Consider the following 6,431-nt stretch of genomic DNA (forward strand, 5'->3'; position numbering starts at 1 on the left):
TGACCGGCAACGGATCGCAACCCTCAGTGTCGCGCCCGTACCGGACCGGGACCGGCAACGGGATCGCAACCCTCAGTGTTGCTCCCGCACCTCACTCAGCCAGTGAGCGGCCGGTCTGTATGTGGGATCCGAACCCTCGGCGGGAGCGCCGCCACGCTCCCAAGCAGCGCACTGTAGTTTTGCTCAGTTCCTTATGCCATCTGAGTCTTATATCTCATTGAGTTTCCTTAAGATTGTTACTTGGAATTCCTTTTCAGTCATTTCAAGGGTTTCCTGTTATATTGGGTCTGGTACTTGAGAGTTATTATATTCCTTTGGTGGACTCATATTTTCTTGTTTTATCATATTTTTGACATCTCTACATTGATGTGTGGTCATCTGGTAGAGCAATTGCTTCTTCTATTACTCTGGGGTGGGCTTTGAGGATAGACTTCCTCTTGTAGATGTGTTTTATACTGACAGTTATGTAGGAATGTTTTAGTATTGGTTCTGGGTAGATACAGTAGTGTAGACTCTGTGTGGGTACTTTGGCCATATTTTATGTTGGAATTCTGTGTGAGTGCCTTTGTGGCCTAGGCACTGGGGCACTTAGTGATTCCTTGGTGAGGTTATTGACGCTCTTTCCCCAGACTCCACTGGTGACTCTTCTTTGTCAGTGCAGTTGAGTGGTCTGTGGTCCTCCTATACGGAGGTGGTGTCTGGCTGCTGTGATGGCAAGCCATCGTTGAGGTGGAAGTTACTGTAGTGGTGACTGTGGCATAACACCCATGTGGCAGCAGTGTCTGCAGCAGTGGCGGGGTCTTCTTGCAGCTGCTGAGGTTCCAGGGCACACTTCTTACCTTCTTGGATTTGACTTTTGTGGGCACATTTTGGGTGGTGGGGTGGGAGGAGTCAGGCTATGGTCGGGTGTGGGGAAAGAGGAGGTAAAGACAGCCAAAGTAGGAAGACTCTTTAGAAATGTGTGGGAAGGGGAGGAGAAAGGCAAGTGGTAATGATCTAGAAGAGTGTGTATCCTTAAGGAAAGGCTCCTTTACAGATGGCAGAGAAGTGTTTATGCTAAGGGAAAAAGATAATGGTGCAGGCGAGGGTGAAGCGTGTGTGTGTGGCGGGGGGTGGTGATGGACTCATGGATGGCAGAAAGGCTGGGGCAGGCTGGATCCACCAGTTCCAGAGGACAGGTGCAGGGTTATCTCACCTCTGAAACTGGAGGGCAGGGAGTAAGGATGGCTAGAGAATGTACTGGGCTTTGGGCTTGGCTTGAGGGGAGAAAGTCTTCATTTGGGAATTTCTTTCTGTGCATTAAAAGGCTAAGTGAGAGATGTAGGGAAGATTGAGAGGAAGGGAAAGGGGAACTGGCCAGAGACATGTGAAGGGATATTGGGTGACTTTGTCTAGAAGAGTCCTGAAACTCAGGCTGGGAGAAAACAAATGACTGAATGTGCCCAGTGTATGGGGGTTTTCAGGACAGGTGAGTTAGGAAGATGTGGAGGGGACAGCTAAAGTGACAGGCCTTAGTATTAAAGCCAAATGGCAAAGAAAATGAAACCAAGCTGGTGGATCAGAGTAAAACAAAGGGGACCAGAAGACTGGCAGTACTAATGATGTTAACAGGCAGGTGGCTTGAAAGCTGGCAGGGAAAATGTACTGAGATGCGATGGGATGTTAAAGATTTTGGAGGAGAAGTAGCACCAAAGATCCATGTACACGTACATCTTATTTTCTCTGCCAGCTCATAAGTTCCAAGAGGTTGAAGACTGATATACATCATTGTGTCCCTCAGAATTCACTGTATCACAAGGGTTCTGACCTCATGTCTTTCATTTTTTTATTCATATTATCATGATATAGGACACTTAGATCATGTAAACTCTTTTCAGTACCAATAAAGTAAAGAAACAAGTTCATTCTAAATAATTCTTTACTGCATTAGTGTAAAGAGGACTCAAAGGGAAATAAAAGGGTGTTTCTAATCCAAATACTTCTAAAATCACTTCATTTTTCCATTTTATCCTCTGGATTTTATCCATATAAATATTTAGTTTTTCATTGGTTGTAGTTATAAAAATACGGTTATTATTCTACTTGTCAAATTACCTCCTTTTAGAATGAGATGAAGAATGAAATATTTTCCGTATTTCTTTGTGTTCTTCATAATTTTTTAATGGTTCCATAATTCATAGGTCTATCATATTTAACTATTCTCCTGTTGTTGGACATGTAGATTATTTCTAATTTTTCAGAATTCCAAAGAATATGGTAGTGAATGTCTTTTTCTTTTAGATCTTTTTCCTTAGTATAAATTTCTAAAAGTAGAAAAATGGCTTAAAAGTCAAACTCTTTAAAGATATATACTGCTAGAGTCTTACATTACTACAACAATGTATATACTTTGCTACTTTCACCAAAATTTTTCCAACAAAATTAATTGCTAACCACAGGATATATTTAGTCTACACAAAAACAAAACAAAACAAAAAACTAAAACTATCAGATACTAGGAGAATAGTGTAGAATTGGGGAAATAATGCTGACTTGACATTAAGGAAACTACTCTACAATTCATCAGAAAATAACTCTGTTACCTTGGTCAATTGCTTAATTTCTCCAGTCTCATGATTACTTATCTCTATGAATGTGTTTCCCAAGATGATAGTTAATATCTCTTTCAATGCAAAGATTTCCATTCCTAGTTATCTCAAGTGGTCTTCTTTAACTCATTGAATAAATAGCACATTCTGTGGGCCATCACTGTGTAAGCACTTGATATACATTATCTCATCTAATTCACACCACAACCGAAGGGGGTCAGTACAATTATCAGATGCAATGAATTGATGCAGAACTAAGATTTAGGCTAATATGATGGAGGCTGCCCAAGCTATTATAGTGGTAGTGGGAGATGAGAGACTCAAAGGTCAGCTTAATTCTAGCATCTTGCATTTTCACCCACTACAGTGTAATGCCTTGGCATACTTCCTCCTAAAATAATTTTAAAAACTTCAACCTTGAACCAGTTTCCAGTGTTGCAGGTCTTCTCTTATACCCCAAAGATAAGAGATTCTGTTCCATTTATACAGAGTCCCAGAACATCTGAGTTGCCTTTATTTTCGTTTCTACAAAAGCTTTTGTTTTAAAGCCAGCTTTTGTTCACATGCCTATTTTTCTTGCTAAAGTAAAAATAACTTCACTTGTCTGGCTGTACTCAGTTTTTGTGTTTATTTCATTTAATTCATGACTATTTATCTTACTGTAACAGAGCCTGGGTTTTTAATTGGCATTCCCTTATATGGGTTTGCACTGCACAAGATTGTTGCTTATTACTCTGCTTATGGGGCAGCTTTTATTTAAAAAGAATCAAATTAAATTGCTTCATAAAATTACAGCATGTGTTCAGAAAAGTTTAAGAAAATTCAGTGGGCCTGGACTTCGTTTTTCATTAAGAACTGCATTCAGCAGACTTCCTGTTTCAAAAGTTATTGGGTGGTACCCCCTAGTGGAAGATGCAGAGAAATTTCAGTTAATTGGCAATGTAAGCACTGGAGGCATAAAAGACAAGCAGGAATTATCTACACGCTTTTCTGTACTGTGTTGGTTCTTTGTCACTAACTTTCTGCAAAACCGTGGAGGTCAAGGAGAGGGTAAACTGTGAGTGGAGTTAGGTGGATTGAGCTGCAGGGGCAATATAAAATAAAAAACAGGACCAAGGTGGGTGACAATAGGTGTTAAATGGCATAGGTGTTGGGTATGGGGTGGCCATGTTAAAGGGCAGTGGATAAACCAAAAAGGATGGGATTGGACTTGAACTGTGTGGATGGAGTTTGGCTGTAGGGTTGTGCCTGGTGAGACAGCTGGAGAGAGACCCAAAATAAGGAGAGAACTCTGGGGTGAAAGAATTGAGATAGAGTGGAAGGAAGGGTTCTGTCACTGGAAAGAAAAAAGGGGGTTGAATCAGAAGTGAATTAGACTGTCCAGTTTGGCAGGTGAGAGGGGCTATATACCCAGGGTGAAACTGAAAGAGGGAAGGGGACACCAAGACAGAGCAGTATTTGTGGAACCAGCCAGCCTGTTGATGCTAGAGGCCACCACCTCTGCCATCCCCTGTCCCTGATGGAGTGAACCTCACTGGTTTGGAGAAGGCCTCACCTCACTGGCCTCAGAATGGCTTTCCTTTTCATACAGTGACAGTATCTATTTGAAATTTGCGGAATGCTTTACTTATGTATCAGGAGTAAATAATTAAACATTTAAAACATTTCAGAAAGTTATCAGATCTTGAAATTGAACAAAGCAAATATCTTTTGCCATGTAAGGGTAAAGCTGTGTGTTCTAACAACTGTAAACTGGGGCAGGAGGACTCATAACCTCGTAGGGATACTGAGGCACCTAACAAAGACATGCTTAGATGCTCTTTGCTGTTTGATATCACCAATAAGCTGAATAAACATACTTTCAAGTCCATTATCTAGGTCACTGATTAAAATACCTTGGCCCAGCACCCTAGGAACCTGTGTTTGTCATGTGTGCTGATCTGTATTAACTTGTTAATTTTCAGTCTGGATACTGTGCACCCATGGAGGTTGCAGGGGCCCCTGACATTTTTCTCTGAATGGCAAATCTGAATTCACAGTGGTTATGTTTACATTTTTAGTTTTCTTTCTGTAGGAAGAGTACCGTGAGGATGGCTGTGTTGCATCAACTTCTAATCCAAAGTTTGGGAATCTCAACGGAACCAAGACCCTAGATGATACCTTAGCCAGTGGCTCCCAAACTGATCAAGTAGCAAAACCACTGGGAGAACAGATGTGACTTTTAAAAATGCACATTCCCTGGAGTCCTCCTTTTGCCACTAAATCATGATGTCCAGGGGCTGGTCCCAACAAGCTCACTGAGCAGCCTGACGATTGCCCAGATTTGAGAGCCACAAATCAACTCCAGCCTCATGTTCCATTTGAGGATTCTCTTTGCTCTTAGACAGGAATTTCTGGGATGCAAGGAACAGAAACGTATTCAAGCCAGCTTCAATAAAGGGGTCATTATTGTTCAGAGATGAGGAGTGTCATGGAAGGAGGAGACTAAAGGAAGTGCATCTGGCTCTCACAGGAGTAGGAAATCACCAGGCAGCAACCTTTGCTGCATTGTCCGGCCCCTGCTTCTCTGCCCCTCAGCAGGCCATCTTCTACAACAAGGGTCTTGGATTTTGCTCCTTGACTTGCAGGGCTCTGGGTTGCCACAGCCCTAACTCTGGTACCAGTGCTGTATTGCCTTATATTTCTGCCTGACTCTGGTAATCATGTTCTTTAGTTCCAGCTTGGGTCAGGAATCTGGCCCTGGTCTAATCAGTTGAGGCACGGGAGGGGGAAGGTACCATGACACATACATGACTGCTCACATCCACCTCTTTAGTGGAAGCTGAAGGGACTTTTCCAAAGGAGGGGGTGAGGTCTGCCTTTGCACCCACTGGGTGTCCACCATACTTTTGGGACTCCCAGGTAGGGGGTCATTTGGACTTTGCTTGAATCCCCCTCTGACAAAGAACTCACCATTTTGTCGGTTCACTCCTTGTCCAACAGTTCTAAGTATTCGACAGTTTCTTAGGTAACAGCCATCACATTTTCTAGGTTCATTCTCTGTAGTAATAAAGAATAAACTTACTTCATGCCTTTTAGGAATCCTGATGCTAGCTATCATGTTCACCTCAAGATGCTTATGTCCAGCCCATACATGCTTAGTGCCCTCACCTCACCCTCTTTGGAACTAGACACTCGTCCCCTTCTTTTACACATGGCTTGAGTCTGATGTTCATATCAAAGAATTTACTTAAACCCAGTAATATTTTAAAAGGATTGAGGGTGGCTTGAAACTATACAATAGAACAACATACAAAAATTACAGCACAAGAATGAAGGTGAAGGAAATATATTTTGTAAAATAACGTGGAGCTGAATGAGAAATTGGTTAATGAAGCACCTGCCATAAAATCCTGTGGCCTTGCTAGTGGTAGTCTGTAGAGCTACTTCTTAAGTTTTCTAATGGCTAGAAAAGGAGAAGGGTGAATTACTGCATCCATGACAGAAAACAAAACATTAGCTCAGAAGAATTTTAATTATTTCTGCTACAAAGAATAAGAAAAATACACTTCTTGGGGTTCTCCCAGAGAAGATATTGCAAAATCAGGTAAAAAAAAAAAAAAAAAAAAAAAAAAAAATCTTTAACAATGTCCTTGCAGAAAATACTGCAGTCATTTCCTAAGATTGTTTTTTATATCTGCCAGAGTGATATATAATGGTGCTTGGTCAAGGCACAGTTCAGTAAAGCAGTTCTGCGGAGGCCCCATGACCACGTCTGGGTGTGCCACAGCGTGGTTCTCTGCCTTGAGGTCTGTGGATGGGTGACCAGCCAAGGATCTAGTCATGATTTCCAAGTTGTGCTCT

Source organism: Galeopterus variegatus, unplaced genomic scaffold, assembly GCF_000696425.1.
Source record: "Galeopterus variegatus unplaced genomic scaffold, G_variegatus-3.0.2 Scaffold221, whole genome shotgun sequence".
Classification (NCBI taxonomy): domain Eukaryota; kingdom Metazoa; phylum Chordata; class Mammalia; order Dermoptera; family Cynocephalidae; genus Galeopterus; species Galeopterus variegatus.